The following is a 16,128-nucleotide window of genomic DNA, read 5'->3' as shown; positions in this document are numbered from 1 at the left end:
AATGCTTCGAGACCATTTTTGTAGAGAATTAAGTTTCCTACTTTTTATGTTCTATGATATTTTTTGATCAGATGCGTAGTTCTCGAGATATATCAAGATATTCAAAAGTTCCGAAGCCGCACCAACATAATAGAGATACAGAAACACCGTGGCCCCTTTCTTTGAGATAACTCTGCACTATTGCGAGCTGCAAATGCCACTTCCAGCTTAGCTGTGCAGTGGAAGAACAACAAGAAGAAGAAATATCTCGAAATATGTCCGTCAGGCCCCTTCCCTTGAGATAAATCTGCAAATATCTCGGAAACGAAGAGAGCTATGGCAAAATGTTAAGAGACCTTTTTTGTAGAGAATTAGGTTTCCTACTTTTTATGTTCTATGATATTTTTTGATCAGATGCGTAGTTCTCGAGATATATCAAGATATTTAAAAGTTCCGAAGCCGCACCAACATAATAGAGATACAGAAACACCGTGGCCCCTTTCTTTGAGATAACTCTGCACTATTGCGAGCTGTAAATGCCACTTCCAGCTTAGCTGTGCAGAAGAAGAACAACAAGAAGAAGAAATATCTCGAAATATGTCCGTCAGGCCCCTTCCCTTGAGATATATCTGCAAATATCTCGGAAACGAAGCGAGCTATGGCAAAATGTTAAGAGACCTTTTTTGTAGAGAATTATGTTTCCTACTATTTATGTTCTATGATATTTTTTGATCAGATGCGTAGTTCTCGAGATATATCAAGATATTTAAAAGTTCCGAAGCCGCACCAACATAATAGAGATACAGAAACACCGTGGCCCCTTTCTTTCAGATAACTATGCACTATTGCGAGCTGCAAATGCCACTTCCAGCTTAGCTGTGCAGAAGAAGAACAACAAGAAGAAGAAATATCTCGAAATATGTCCGTCAGGCCCCTTACCTTGAGATAAATCTGCAAATATCTCGGAAACGAAGCGAGCTATGGCAAAATGTTAAGAGACCTTTTTTGTAGAGAATTAAGTTTCCTACTTTTTATCTTCGATGATATTTTCTGATCGGATGCGTAGTTCTCGAGATATATCTAGATATTTAAAAGTTCCGAAGCCGCACCAACATAATAGAGATACAGAAACACCGTGGCCCCTTTCTTTGAGATAACTCTGCACTATTGCGAGCTGCAAATGCCACTTTCAGCTTAGCTGTACAGAAGAAGAACAACAAGAAGAAGAAATATCTCGAAATATGTCCGTCAGGCCCCTTCCCTTGAGATAAATATGCAAATATCTCGGAAACGAAGCGAGCTATGGCAAAATGTTAAGCGACCTTTTTTGTAGAGAATTAAGTTTCCTACTTTTTATGTTCTATGATATTTTTTGATCAGATGCGTAGTTCTCGAGATATATCAAGATATTTAAAAGTTCCGAAGCCGCACCAACATAATAGAGATACAGAAACACCGTGGCCCCTTTCTTTGAGATAACTCTGCACTATTGCGAGCTGCAAATGCCACTTTCAGCTTAGCTGTACAGAAGAAGAACAACAAGAAGAAGAAATATCTCGAAATATGTCCGTCAGGCCCCTTCCCTTGAGATAAATCTGCAAATATCTCGGAAACGAAGAGAGCTATGGCAAAATGTTAAGAGACCTTTTTTGTAGAGAATTAGGTTTCCTACTTTTTATCTTGTATGATATTTTCTGATCAGATGCGTAGTTCTCGAGATATATCAAGATATTTAAAAGTTCCGAAGCCGCACCAACATAATAGAGATACAGAAACACCGTGGCCCCTTTCTTTGAGATAACTCTGCACTATTGCGTGCTGCAAATGCCACTTTCAGCTTAGCTGTACAGAAGAAGAACAACAAGAAGAAGAAATATCTCGAAATATGTCCGTCAGGCCCCTTCCCTTGAGATAAATATGCAAATATCTCGGAAACGAAGCGAGCTATGGCAAAATGTTAAGCGACCTTTTTTGTAGAGAATTAAGTTTCCTACTTTTTATGTTCTATGATATTTTTTGATCAGATGCGTAGTTCTCGAGATATATCAAGATATTTAAAAGTTCCGAAGCCGCACCAACATAATAGAGATACAGAAACACCGTGGCCCCTTTCTTTGAGATAACTCTGCACTATTGCGAGCTGCAAATGCCACTTTCAGCTTAGCTGTACAGAAGAAGAACAACAAGAAGAAGAAATATCTCGAAATATGTCCGTCAGGCCACTTCCCTTGAGATAAATCTGCAAATATCTCGGAAACGATGCGAGCTATGGCAAAATGTTAAGCGACCTTTTTTGTAGAGAATTAAGTTTCCTACTTTTTATGTTCTATGATATTTTTTGATCGGATGCGTAGTTCTCGAGATATATCAAGATATTTAAAAGTTCCGAAGCCGCACCAACATAATAGGGATACAGAAACACCGTGGCCCCTTTCGTTGAGATAACTCTGCACTAGTGCGAGCCGCAAATGGCACTTCCAGCTTAGCTGTGCAGAAGAAGAACAACAAGAAGAAGAAATATCTCGAAATATGTCCGTCAGGCCCCTTCCCTTGAGATAAATCTGCAAATATCTCGGAAACGAAGCGAGCTATGGCAAAATGCTAAGAGACCTTTTTTGTAGAGAATTAAGTTTCCTACTTTTTATGTTCTATGATATTTTTTGATCAGATGCGTAGTTCTCGAGATATATCAAGATATTCAAAAGTTCCGAAGCCGCACCAACATAATAGAGATACAGAAACACCGTGGCCCCTTTCTTTGAGATAACTCTGCACTATTGCGAGCTGCAAATGCCACTTCCAGCTTAGCTGTGCAGTGGAAGAACAACAAGAAGAAGAAATATCTCGAAATATGTCCGTCAGGCCCCTTCTCTTGAGATAAATCTGCAAATATCTCGGAAACGAAGAGAGCTATGGCAAAATGTTAAGAGACCTTTTTTGTAGAGAATTAGGTTTCCTACTTTTTATGTTCTATGATATTTTTTGATCAGATGCGTAGTTCTCGAGATATATCAAGATATTTAAAAGTTCCGAAGCCGCACCAACATAATAGGGATACAGAAACACCGTGGCCCCGTTCTTTGAGATAACTCTGCACTAGTGCGAGCCGCAAATGCCACTTCCAGCTTAGCTGTGCAGAAGAAGAACAACAAGAAGAAGAAATATCTCGAAATATGTCCGTCAGGCCCCTTCCCTTGAGATAAATATGCAAATATCTCGGAAACGAAGCGAGCTATGGCAAAATGTTAAGCGACCTTTTTTGTAGAGAATTAAGTTTCCTACTTTTTATGTTCTATGATATTTTTTGATCAGATGCGTAGTTCTCGAGATATATCAAGATATTTAAAAGTTCCGAAGCCGCACCAACATAATAGAGATACAGAAACACCGTGGCCCCTTTCTTTGAGATAACTCTGCACTATTGCGAGCTGCAAATGCCACTTTCAGCTTAGCTGTACAGAAGAAGAACAACAAGAAGAAGAAATATCTCGAAATATGTCCGTCAGGCCCCTTCCCTTGAGATAAATCTGCAAATATCTCGGAAACGAAGAGAGCTATGGCAAAATGTTAAGAGACCTTTTTTGTAGAGAATTAGGTTTCCTACTTTTTATGTTCTATGATATTTTTTGATCAGATGCGTAGTTCTCGAGATATATCAAGATATTTAAAAGTTCCGAAGCCGCACCAACATAATAGAGATACAGAAACACCGTGGCCCCTTTCTTTGAGATAACTCTGCACTATTGCGAGCTGCAAATGCCACTTCCAGCTTAGCTGTGCAGAGGAAGAACAACAAGAAGAAGAAATATCTCGAAATATGTCCGTCAGGCCAGTTCCTTTGAGCTGAATCTGCAAATATCTCGGAAACGAAGCGAGCTATGGCAAAAAGTTAAGAGACGTTTTTTGTAGAGAATTATGTTTCCTACAATTTATGTTCTATGATATTTTTTGATCAGAAGCGTAGTTTTCGAGATATATCGAGATATTTAAAAGTTCCGAAGGCGCACCAACATAATAGGGATACAGAAACACCGTGGCCCCTTTCTTTGAGATAACTCTGCACTAGTGCGAGCCGCAAATGCCACTTCCAGCTTAGCTGTGCAGAAGAAGAACAACAAGAAGAAGAAATATCTCGAAATATGTCCGTCAGGCCCCTTCCCTTGAGATAAATCTGCAAATATCTCGGAAACGAAGCGAGCTATGGCAAAATGTTAAGCGACCTTTTTTGTAGAGAATTAAGTTTCCTACTTTTTATGTTCTATGATATTTTTTGATCAGATGCGTAGTTCTCGAGATATATCAAGATATTTAAAAGTTCCGAAGCCGCACCAACATAATAGAGATACAGAAACACCGTGGCCCCTTTCTTTGAGATAACTCTGCACTATTGCGAGCTGCAAATGCCACTTTCAGCTTAGCTGTACAGAAGAAGAACAACAAGAAGAAGAAATATCTCGAAATATGTCCGTCAGGCCCCTTCCCTTGAGATAAATCTGCAAATATCTCGGAAACGAAGAGAGCTATGGCAAAATGTTAAGAGACCTTTTTTGTAGAGAATTAGGTTTCCTACTTTTTATCTTGTATGATATTTTCTGATCAGATGCGTAGTTCTCGAGATATATCAAGATATTTAAAAGTTCCGAAGCCGCACCAACATAATAGAGATACAGAAACACCGTGGCCCCTTTCTTTGAGATAACTCTGCACTATTGCGTGCTGCAAATGCCACTTTCAGCTTAGCTGTACAGAAGAAGAACAACAAGAAGAAGAAATATCTCGAAATATGTCCGTCAGGCCCCTTCCCTTGAGATAAATATGCAAATATCTCGGAAACGAAGCGAGCTATGGCAAAATGTTAAGCGACCTTTTTTGTAGAGAATTAAGTTTCCTACTTTTTATGTTCTATGATATTTTTTGATCAGATGCGTAGTTCTCGAGATATATCAAGATATTTAAAAGTTCCGAAGCCGCACCAACATAATAGAGATACAGAAACACCGTGGCCCCTTTCTTTGAGATAACTCTGCACTATTGCGAGCTGCAAATGCCACTTTCAGCTTAGCTGTACAGAAGAAGAACAACAAGAAGAAGAAATATCTCGAAATATGTCCGTCAGGCCACTTCCCTTGAGATAAATCTGCAAATATCTCGGAAACGATGCGAGCTATGGCAAAATGTTAAGCGACCTTTTTTGTAGAGAATTAAGTTTCCTACTTTTTATGTTCTATGATATTTTTTGATCGGATGCGTAGTTCTCGAGATATATCAAGATATTTAAAAGTTCCGAAGCCGCACCAACATAATAGGGATACAGAAACACCGTGGCCCCTTTCGTTGAGATAACTCTGCACTAGTGCGAGCCGCAAATGGCACTTCCAGCTTAGCTGTGCAGAAGAAGAACAACAAGAAGAAGAAATATCTCGAAATATGTCCGTCAGGCCCCTTCCCTTGAGATAAATCTGCAAATATCTCGGAAACGAAGCGAGCTATGGCAAAATGCTAAGAGACCTTTTTTGTAGAGAATTAAGTTTCCTACTTTTTATGTTCTATGATATTTTTTGATCAGATGCGTAGTTCTCGAGATATATCAAGATATTCAAAAGTTCCGAAGCCGCACCAACATAATAGAGATACAGAAACACCGTGGCCCCTTTCTTTGAGATAACTCTGCACTATTGCGAGCTGCAAATGCCACTTCCAGCTTAGCTGTGCAGTGGAAGAACAACAAGAAGAAGAAATATCTCGAAATATGTCCGTCAGGCCCCTTCTCTTGAGATAAATCTGCAAATATCTCGGAAACGAAGAGAGCTATGGCAAAATGTTAAGAGACCTTTTTTGTAGAGAATTAGGTTTCCTACTTTTTATGTTCTATGATATTTTTTGATCAGATGCGTAGTTCTCGAGATATATCAAGATATTTAAAAGTTCCGAAGCCGCACCAACATAATAGGGATACAGAAACACCGTGGCCCCGTTCTTTGAGATAACTCTGCACTAGTGCGAGCCGCAAATGCCACTTCCAGCTTAGCTGTGCAGAAGAAGAACAACAAGAAGAAGAAATATCTCGAAATATGTCCGTCAGGCCCCTTCCCTTGAGATAAATATGCAAATATCTCGGAAACGAAGCGAGCTATGGCAAAATGTTAAGCGACCTTTTTTGTAGAGAATTAAGTTTCCTACTTTTTATGTTCTATGATATTTTTTGATCAGATGCGTAGTTCTCGAGATATATCAAGATATTTAAAAGTTCCGAAGCCGCACCAACATAATAGAGATACAGAAACACCGTGGCCCCTTTCTTTGAGATAACTCTGCACTATTGCGAGCTGCAAATGCCACTTTCAGCTTAGCTGTACAGAAGAAGAACAACAAGAAGAAGAAATATCTCGAAATATGTCCGTCAGGCCCCTTCCCTTGAGATAAATCTGCAAATATCTCGGAAACGAAGAGAGCTATGGCAAAATGTTAAGAGACCTTTTTTGTAGAGAATTAGGTTTCCTACTTTTTATGTTCTATGATATTTTTTGATCAGATGCGTAGTTCTCGAGATATATCAAGATATTTAAAAGTTCCGAAGCCGCACCAACATAATAGAGATACAGAAACACCGTGGCCCCTTTCTTTGAGATAACTCTGCACTATTGCGAGCTGCAAATGCCACTTCCAGCTTAGCTGTGCAGAGGAAGAACAACAAGAAGAAGAAATATCTCGAAATATGTCCGTCAGGCCAGTTCCTTTGAGCTGAATCTGCAAATATCTCGGAAACGAAGCGAGCTATGGCAAAAAGTTAAGAGACGTTTTTTGTAGAGAATTATGTTTCCTACAATTTATGTTCTATGATATTTTTTGATCAGAAGCGTAGTTTTCGAGATATATCGAGATATTTAAAAGTTCCGAAGGCGCACCAACATAATAGGGATACAGAAACACCGTGGCCCCTTTCTTTGAGATAACTCTGCACTAGTGCGAGCCGCAAATGCCACTTCCAGCTTAGCTGTGCAGAAGAAGAACAACAAGAAGAAGAAATATCTCGAAATATGTCCGTCAGGCCCCTTCCCTTGAGATAAATCTGCAAATATCTCGGAAACGAAGCGAGCTATGGCAAAATGTTAAGCGACCTTTTTTGTAGAGAATTAAGTTTCCTACTTTTTATGTTCTATGATATTTTTTGATCAGATGCGTAGTTCTCGAGATATATCAAGATATTTAAAAGTTCCGAAGCCGCACCAACATAATAGAGATACAGAAACACCGTGGCCCCTTTCTTTGAGATAACTCTGCACTATTGCGAGCTGCAAATGCCACTTTCAGCTTAGCTGTACAGAAGAAGAACAACAAGAAGAAGAAATATCTCGAAATATGTCCGTCAGGCCCCTTCCCTTGAGATAAATCTGCAAATATCTCGGAAACGAAGAGAGCTATGGCAAAATGTTAAGAGACCTTTTTTGTAGAGAATTAGGTTTCCTACTTTTTATGTTCTATGATATTTTTTGATCAGATGCGTAGTTCTCGAGATATATCAAGATATTTAAAAGTTCCGAAGCCGCACCAACATAATAGAGATACAGAAACACCGTGGCCCCTTTCTTTGAGATAACTCTGCACTATTGCGAGCTGCAAATGCCACTTCCAGCTTAGCTGTGCAGAGGAAGAACAACAAGAAGAAGAAATATCTCGAAATATGTCCGTCAGGCCAGTTCCTTTGAGCTGAATCTGCAAATATCTCGGAAACGAAGCGAGCTATGGCAAAAAGTTAAGAGACGTTTTTTGTAGAGAATTATGTTTCCTACAATTTATGTTCTATGATATTTTTTGATCAGAAGCGTAGTTTTCGAGATATATCGAGATATTTAAAAGTTCCGAAGGCGCACCAACATAATAGGGATACAGAAACACCGTGGCCCCTTTCTTTGAGATAACTCTGCACTAGTGCGAGCCGCAAATGCCACTTCCAGCTTAGCTGTGCAGAAGAAGAACAACAAGAAGAAGAAATATCTCGAAATATGTCCGTCAGGCCCCTTCCCTTGAGATAAATCTGCAAATATCTCGGAAACGAAGCGAGCTATGGCAAAATGTTAAGAGACCTTTTTTGTAGAGAATTAAGTTTCCTACTTTTTATGTTCTATGATATTTTTTGATCAGATGCGTAGTTCTCGAGATATATCAAGATATTTAAAAGTTCCGAAGCCGCACCAACATAATAGAGATACAGAAACACCGTGGCCCCTTTCTTTGAGATAACTCTGCACTATTGCGAGCTGCAAATGCCACTTCCAGCTTAGCTGTGCAGAGGAAGAACAACAAGAAGAAGAAATATCTCGAAATATGTCCGTCAGGCCAGTTCCTTTGAGCTGAATCTGCAAATATCTCGGAAACGAAGCGAGCTATGGCAAAATGTTAAGAGACGTTTTTTGTAGAGAATTATGTTTCCTACAATTTATGTTCTATGATATTTTTTGATCAGAAGCGTAGTTTTCGAGATATATCGAGATATTTAAAAGTTCCGAAGCCGCACCAACATAATAGGGATACAGAAACACCGTGGCCCCTTTCTTTGAGATAACTCTGCACTAGTGCGAGCCGCAAATGCCACTTCCAGCTTAGCTGTGCAGAAGAAGAACAACAAGAAGAAGAAATATCTCGAAATATGTCCGTCAGGCCCCTTCCCTTGAGATAAATCTGCAAATATCTCGGAAACGAAGCGAGCTATGGCAAAATGTTAAGAGACCTTTTTTGTAGATAATTAGGTTTCCTACTTTTTATGTTCTATGATATTTTTTGATCAGATGCGTAGTTCTCGAGATATATCAAGATATTTAAAAGTTCCGAAGCCGCACCAACATAATAGAGATACAGAAACACCGTGGCCCCTTTCTTTGAGATACCTCTGCACTATTGCGAGCTGCAAATGCCACTTCCAGCTTAGCTGTGCAGAGGAAGAACAACAAGAAGAAGAAATATCTCGAAATATGTCCGTCAGGCCAGTTCCTTTGAGCTGAATCTGCAAATATCTCGGAAACGAAGCGAGCTATGGCAAAATGTTAAGAGACGTTTTTTGTAGAGAATTATGTTTCCTACAATTTATGTTCTATGATATTTTTTGATCAGAAGCGTAGTTTTCGAGATATATCGAGATATTTAAAAGTTCCGAAGCCGCACCAACATAATAGGGATACAGAAACACCGTGGCCCCTTTCTTTGAGATAACTCTGCACTAGTGCGAGCCGCAAATGCCACTTCCAGCTTAGCTGTGCAGAAGAAGAACAACAAGAAGAAGAAATATCTCGAAATATGTCCGTCAGGCCCCTTCCCTTGAGATAAATCTGCAAATATCTCGGAAACGAAGCGAGCTATGGCAAAATGTTAAGAGACCTTTTTTGTAGAGAATTAGGTTTCCTACTTTTTATGTTCTATGATATTTTTTGATCAGATGCGTAGTTCTCGAGATATATCAAGATATTTAAAAGTTCCGAAGCCGCACCAACATAATAGAGATACAGAAACACAGTGGCCACTTTCTTTGAGATAACTCTGCACTATTGCGAGCTGTAAATGCCACTTCCCGCTTAGCTGTGCAGAAGAAGAACAACAAGAAGAAGAAATATCTCGAAATATGTCCGTCAGGCCAGTTCCTTTGAGCTGAATCTGCAAATATCTCGGAAACGAAGCGAGCTATGGCAAAATGTTAAGAGACGTTTTTTGTAGAGAATTATGTTTGCTACAATTTATGTTCTATGATATTTTTTGATCAGAAGCGTAGTTTTCGAGATATATCGAGATATTTAAAAGTTCCGAAGCCGCACCAACATAATAGGGATACAGAAACACCGTGGCCCCTTTCGTTGAGATAACTCTGCACTAGTGCGAGCCGCAAATGCCACTTCCAGCTTAGCTGTGCAGAAGAAGAACAACAAGAAGAAGAAATATCTCGAAATATGTCCGTCAGGCCACTTCCCTTGAGATAAATCTGCAAATATCTCGGAAACGAAGCGAGCTATGGCAAAATGTTAAGAGACGTTTTTTGTAGAGAATTATGTTTCCTACAATTTATGTTCTATGATATTTTTTGATCAGAAGCGTAGTTTTCGAGATATATCGAGATATTTAAAAGTTCCGAAGCCGCACCAACATAATAGAGATACAGAAACACCGTGGCCCCTTTCTTTGAGATAACTCTGCACTAGTGCGAGCCGCAAATGCCACTTCCAGCTTAGCTGTGCAGAAGAAGAGCAACAAGAAGAAGAAATATCTCGAAATATGTCCGACAGGCCCCTTCCCTTGAGATAAATCTGCAAATATCTCGGAAACGAAGCGAGCTATGGCGAAATGTTAAGAGACCTTTTTTGTAGAAAATTAAGTTTCATACTTTTTATCTTCTATGATATTTTTTGATCAGATGCGTAGTTCTCGAGATAGATCAAGATACTTAAAAGTTCCGAAGCCGCACCAACATAATAGAGATACAGAAACATCGTGGCCCCTTTCTTTGAGATAACTGTGCACCAGTGCGAGCCGCAAATGCCACTTCCAGCTTAGCTGTGCAGAAGAAGAACAACAAGTAGAAGAAATATCTCGAAATATGTCCGTCAGGCCCCTTCCCTTGAGATATATCTGCAAATATCTCGGAAACGAAGCGAGCTATGGCAAAATGTTGAGAGACCGTTTTTGTAGAGAATTATGTTTCCTACTTTTTATGTTCTATGATATTTTTTGATCAGACGCGTAGTTCTCGAGATATATCAAGATATTTAAAAGTTCCGAAGCCGCACCAACATAATAGAGATACAGAAGCACCGTGGCCCCTTTCTTTGAGATAACTCTGCACTATTGCGAGCTGCAAATGCCACTTCCAGCTTAGCTGTGCAGAAGAAGAACAACAAGAAGAAGAAATATCTCGAAATATGTCCGTCAGGCCCCTTCCCTTGAGATAAATCTGCAAATATCTCGGAAACGAAGAGAGCTATGGCAAAATATTAAGAGACCTTTTTTGTAGAGAATTAAGTTTCCTACTTTTTATCTTCTATGATATTTTCTGATCAGATGCGTAGTTCTCGAGATATATCAAGATATTTAAAAGTTCCGAAGCCGCACCAACATAATAGAGATACAGAAACACCGTGGCCCCTTTCGTTGAGATAACTCTGCACTAGTGCGAGCCGCAAATGCCACTTCCAGCTTAGCTGTGCAGAAGAAGAACAACAAGAAGAAGAAATATCTCGAAATATGTCCGTCAGGCCCCTTCCCTTGAGATAAATCTGCAAATATCTCGGAAACCAAGCGAGCTATCGCAAAATGTTAAGAGACCTTATTTGTAGAGAATTAAGTTTCCTACTTTTTATGTTCTATGATATTTTTTGATCAGACGCGTAGTTCTCGAGATATATCAAGATATTTAAAAGTTCCGAAGCCGCACCAACATAATAGAGATACAGAAACACCGTGGCCCCTTTCTTTGAGATAACTCTGCACTAGTGCGAGCCGCAAATGCCGCTTCCAGCTTAGCTGTGCAGAAGAAGAACAACAAGAAGAAGAAATATCTCGAAATATGTCCGTCAGGCCCCTTCCCTTGAGATAAATCTGCAAATATCTCGAAAACGAAGCGAGCTATGGCAAAATGTTAAGAGACCTTTTTTGTAGAGAATTAAGTTTCCTACTTTTTATGTTCTATGATATTTTTTGATCAGATGCGTAGTTCTCGAGATATATCAAGATATTTAAAAGTTCCGAAGCCGCACCAACATAATAGAGATACAGAAACACCGTGGCCCCTTTCTTTGAGATAACTCTGCACTATTGCGAGCTGTAAATGCCACTTCCAGCTTAGCTGTGCAGAAGAAGAACAACAAGAAGAAGAAATATCTCGAAATATGTCCGTCAGGCCCCTGCCCTTGAGATATATCTGCAAATATCTCGGAAACGAAGCGAGCTATGGCAAAATGTTAAGAGACCTTTTTTGTAGAGAATTATGTTTCCTACAATTTATGTTCTATGATATTTTTTGATCAGAAGCGTAGTTTTCGAGATATATCGAGATATTTAAAAGTTCCGAAGCCGCACCAACATAATAGAGATACAGAAACACCGTGGCCCCTTTCTTTGAGATAACTCTGCACTAGTGCGAGCCGCAAATGCCACTTCCAGCTTAGCTGTGCAGAAGAAGAACAACAAGAAGAAGAAATATCTCGAAATATGTCCGTCAGGCCCCTTCCCTTGAGATAAATCTGGAAATATCTCGGAAACGAAGCGAGCTATGGCAAAATGTTAAGAGACCTTTTTTGTAGAGAATTAAGTTTCCTACTTTTTATGTTCTATGATATTTTTTGATCAGATGCGTAGTTCTCGAGATATATCAAGATATTTAAAAGTTCCGAAGCCGCACCAACATAATAGAGATACAGAAACACCGTGGCCCCTTTCTTTGAGGTAACTCTGCACTATTGCGAGCTGCAAATGCCACTTCCAGCTTAGCTGTGCAGAAGAAGAACAACAAGAAGAAGAAATATCTCGAAATATGTCCGTCAGGCCCCTTCCCTTGAGATAAATCTGCAAATATCTCGGAAACCAAGCGAGCTATCGCAAAATGTTAAGAGACCTTATTTGTAGAGAATTAAGTTTCCTACTTTTTATGTTCTATGATATTTTTTGATCAGACGCGTAGTTCTCGAGATATATCAAGATATTTAAAAGTTCCGAAGCCGCACCAACATAATAGAGATACAGAAACACCGTGGCCCCTTTCTTTGAGATAACTCTGCACTAGTGCGAGCCGCAAATGCCGCTTCCAGCTTAGCTGTGCAGAAGAAGAACAACAAGAAGAAGAAATATCTCGAAATATGTCCGTCAGGCCCCTTCCCTTGAGATAAATCTGCAAATATCTCGAAAACGAAGCGAGCTATGGCAAAATGTTAAGAGACCTTTTTTGTAGAGAATTAAGTTTCCTACTTTTTATGTTCTATGATATTTTTTGATCAGATGCGTAGTTCTCGAGATATATCAAGATATTTAAAAGTTCCGAAGCCGCACCAACATAATAAAGATACAGAAACACCGTGGCCCCTTTCTTTGAGGTAACTCTGCACTATTGCGAGCTGCAAATGCCACTTCCAGCTTAGCTGTGCAGAAGAAGAACAACAAGAAGAAGAAATATCTCGAAATATGTCCGTCAGGCCCCTGCCCTTGAGATATATCTGCAAATATCTCGGAAACGAAGCGAGCTATGGCAAAATGTTAAGAGATCTTTTTTGTAGAGAATTATGTTTCCTACAATTTATGTTCTATGATATTTTTTGATCAGAAGCGTAGTTTTCGAGATATATCGAGATATTTAAAAGTTCCGAAGCCGCACCAACATAATAGAGATACAGAAACACCGTGGCCCCTTTCTTTGAGGTAACTCTGCACTATTGCGAGCTGCAAATGCCACTTCCAGCTTAGCTGTGCAGAAGAAGAACAACAAGAAGAAGAAATATCTCGAAATATGTCCGTCAGGCCCCTTCCCTTGAGATAAATCTGCAAATATCTCGGAAACCAAGCGAGCTATCGCAAAATGTTAAGAGACCTTATTTGTAGAGAATTAAGTTTCCTACTTTTTATGTTCTATGATATTTTTTGATCAGACGCGTAGTTCTCGAGATATATCAAGATATTTAAAAGTTCCGAAGCCGCACCAACATAATAGAGATACAGAAACACCGTGGCCCCTTTCTTTGAGATAACTCTGCACTAGTGCGAGCTGCAAATGCCGCTTCCAGCTTAGCTGTGCAGAAGAAGAACAACAAGAAGAAGAAATATCTCGAAATATGTCCGTCAGGCCCCTTCCCTTGAGATAAATCTGCAAATATCTCGAAAACGAAGCGAGCTATGGCAAAATGTTAAGAGACCTTTTTTGTAGAGAATTAAGTTTCCTACTTTTTATGTTCTATGATATTTTTTGATCAGAAGCGTAGTTTTCGAGATATATCGAGATATTTAAAAGTTCCGAAGCCGCACCAACATAATAGAGATACAGAAACACCGTGGCCCCTTTCTTTGAGGTAACTCTGCACTATTGCGAGCTGCAAATGCCACTTCCAGCTTAGCTGTGCAGAAGAAGAACAACAAGAAGAAGAAATATCTCGAAATATGTCCGTCAGGCCCCTTCCCTTGAGATAAATCTGCAAATATCTCGGAAACCAAGCGAGCTATCGCAAAATGTTAAGAGACCTTATTTGTAGAGAATTAAGTTTCCTACTTTTTATGTTCTATGATATTTTTTGATCAGACGCGTAGTTCTCGAGATATATCAAGATATTTAAAAGTTCCGAAGCCGCACCAACATAATAGAGATACAGAAACACCGTGGCCCCTTTCTTTGAGATAACTCTGCACTAGTGCGAGCTGCAAATGCCGCTTCCAGCTTAGCTGTGCAGAAGAAGAACAACAAGAAGAAGAAATATCTCGAAATATGTCCGTCAGGCCCCTTCCCTTGAGATAAATCTGCAAATATCTCGAAAACGAAGCGAGCTATGGCAAAATGTTAAGAGACCTTTTTTGTAGAGAATTAAGTTTCCTACTTTTTATGTTCTATGATATTTTTTGATCAGATGCGTAGTTTTCGAGATATATCGAGATATTTAAAAGTTCCGAAGCCGCACCAACATAATAGAGATACAGAAACACCGTGGCCCCTTTCTTTGAGATAACTCTGCACTAGTGCGAGCCGCAAATGCCACTTCCAGCTTAGCTGTGCAGAAGAAGAACAACAAGAAGAAGAAATATCTCGAAATATGTCCGTCAGGCCCCTTCCCTTGAGATAAATCTGGAAATATCTCGGAAACGAAGCGAGCTATGGCAAAATGTTAAGAGACCTTTTTTGTAGAGAATTAAGTTTCCTACTTTTTATGTTCTATGATATTTTTTGATCAGATGCGTAGTTCTCGAGATATATCAAGATATTTAAAAGTTCCGAAGCCGCACCAACATAATAGAGATACAGAAACACCGTGGCCCCTTTCTTTGAGATAACTCTGCACTAGTGCGAGCCGCAAATGCCACTTCCAGCTTAGCTGTGCAGAAGAAGAACAACAAGAAGAAGAAATATCTCGAAATATGTCCGTCAGGCCCCTTCCCTTGAGATCAATCTGGAAATATCTCGGAAACGAAGAGAGCTATGGCAAAATGGTAAGAGACCTTTTTTGTAGAGAATTAAGTTTTCTACAATTTATGTTCTATGATATTTTTTGATCAGAAGCGTAGTTTTCGAGATATATCGAGATATTTAAAAGATCCGAAGCCGCACCAACATAATAGAGATACAGAAACACCGTGGCCCCTTTCTTTGAGATAGCTCTGCACTAGTGCGAGCCGCAAATGCCGCTTCCAGCTTAGCTGTGCAGAAGAAGAACAACAAGAAGAAGAAATATCTCGAAATATGTCCGTCAGGCCCCTTCCCTCGAGATAAATCTGCAAATATCTCGGAAACGAAGCGAGCTATGGCAAAATGTTAAGAGACCTTTTTTGTAGAGAATTAAGTTTCCTACTTTTTATGTTCTATGATATTTTTTGATCGGATGCGTAGTTCTCGAGATATATCAAGATATTTAAAAGTTCCGAAGCCGCACCAACATAATAGAGATACGGAAACACCGTGGCCCCTTTCTTTGAGATAACTCTGCACTAGTGCGAGCCGCAAATGCCGCTTCCAGCTTAGCTGTGCAGAAGAAGAACAACAAGAAGAAGAAATATCTCGAAATATGTCCGTCAGGCCCCTTCCCTTGAGATAAATCTGCAAATATCTCGGAAACGAAGCGAGCTATGGCAAAATGTTAAGAGACCTTTTTTGTAGAGAATTAAGTTTCCTACTTTTTATGTTCTATGATATTTTCTGATCAGATGCGTAGTTCTCGAGATATATCAAGATATTTAAAAGTTCCGAAGCCGCACCAACATAATAGAGATACAGAAACACCGTGGCCCCTTTCTTTGAGATAACTCTGCACTACTGCGAGCTGCAAATGCCACTTCCAGCTTAGCTGTGCAGAAGAAGAACAACAAGAAGAAGAAATATCTCGAAATATGTCCGTCAGGCCCCTTCCCTTGAGATAAATCTGCAAATATCTCGGAAACGAAGCGAGCTATGGCAAAATGTTAAGAGACCATTTTTGTAGAGAA

This window comes from Osmia lignaria, unplaced genomic scaffold (assembly GCF_051020975.1).
Source record: "Osmia lignaria lignaria isolate PbOS001 unplaced genomic scaffold, iyOsmLign1 scaffold0002, whole genome shotgun sequence".
NCBI classification, from domain to species: domain Eukaryota; kingdom Metazoa; phylum Arthropoda; class Insecta; order Hymenoptera; family Megachilidae; genus Osmia; species Osmia lignaria.
The sequence above is the reverse complement of the archived record's forward strand: the minus strand, read 5'-3'. Positions refer to the sequence as shown.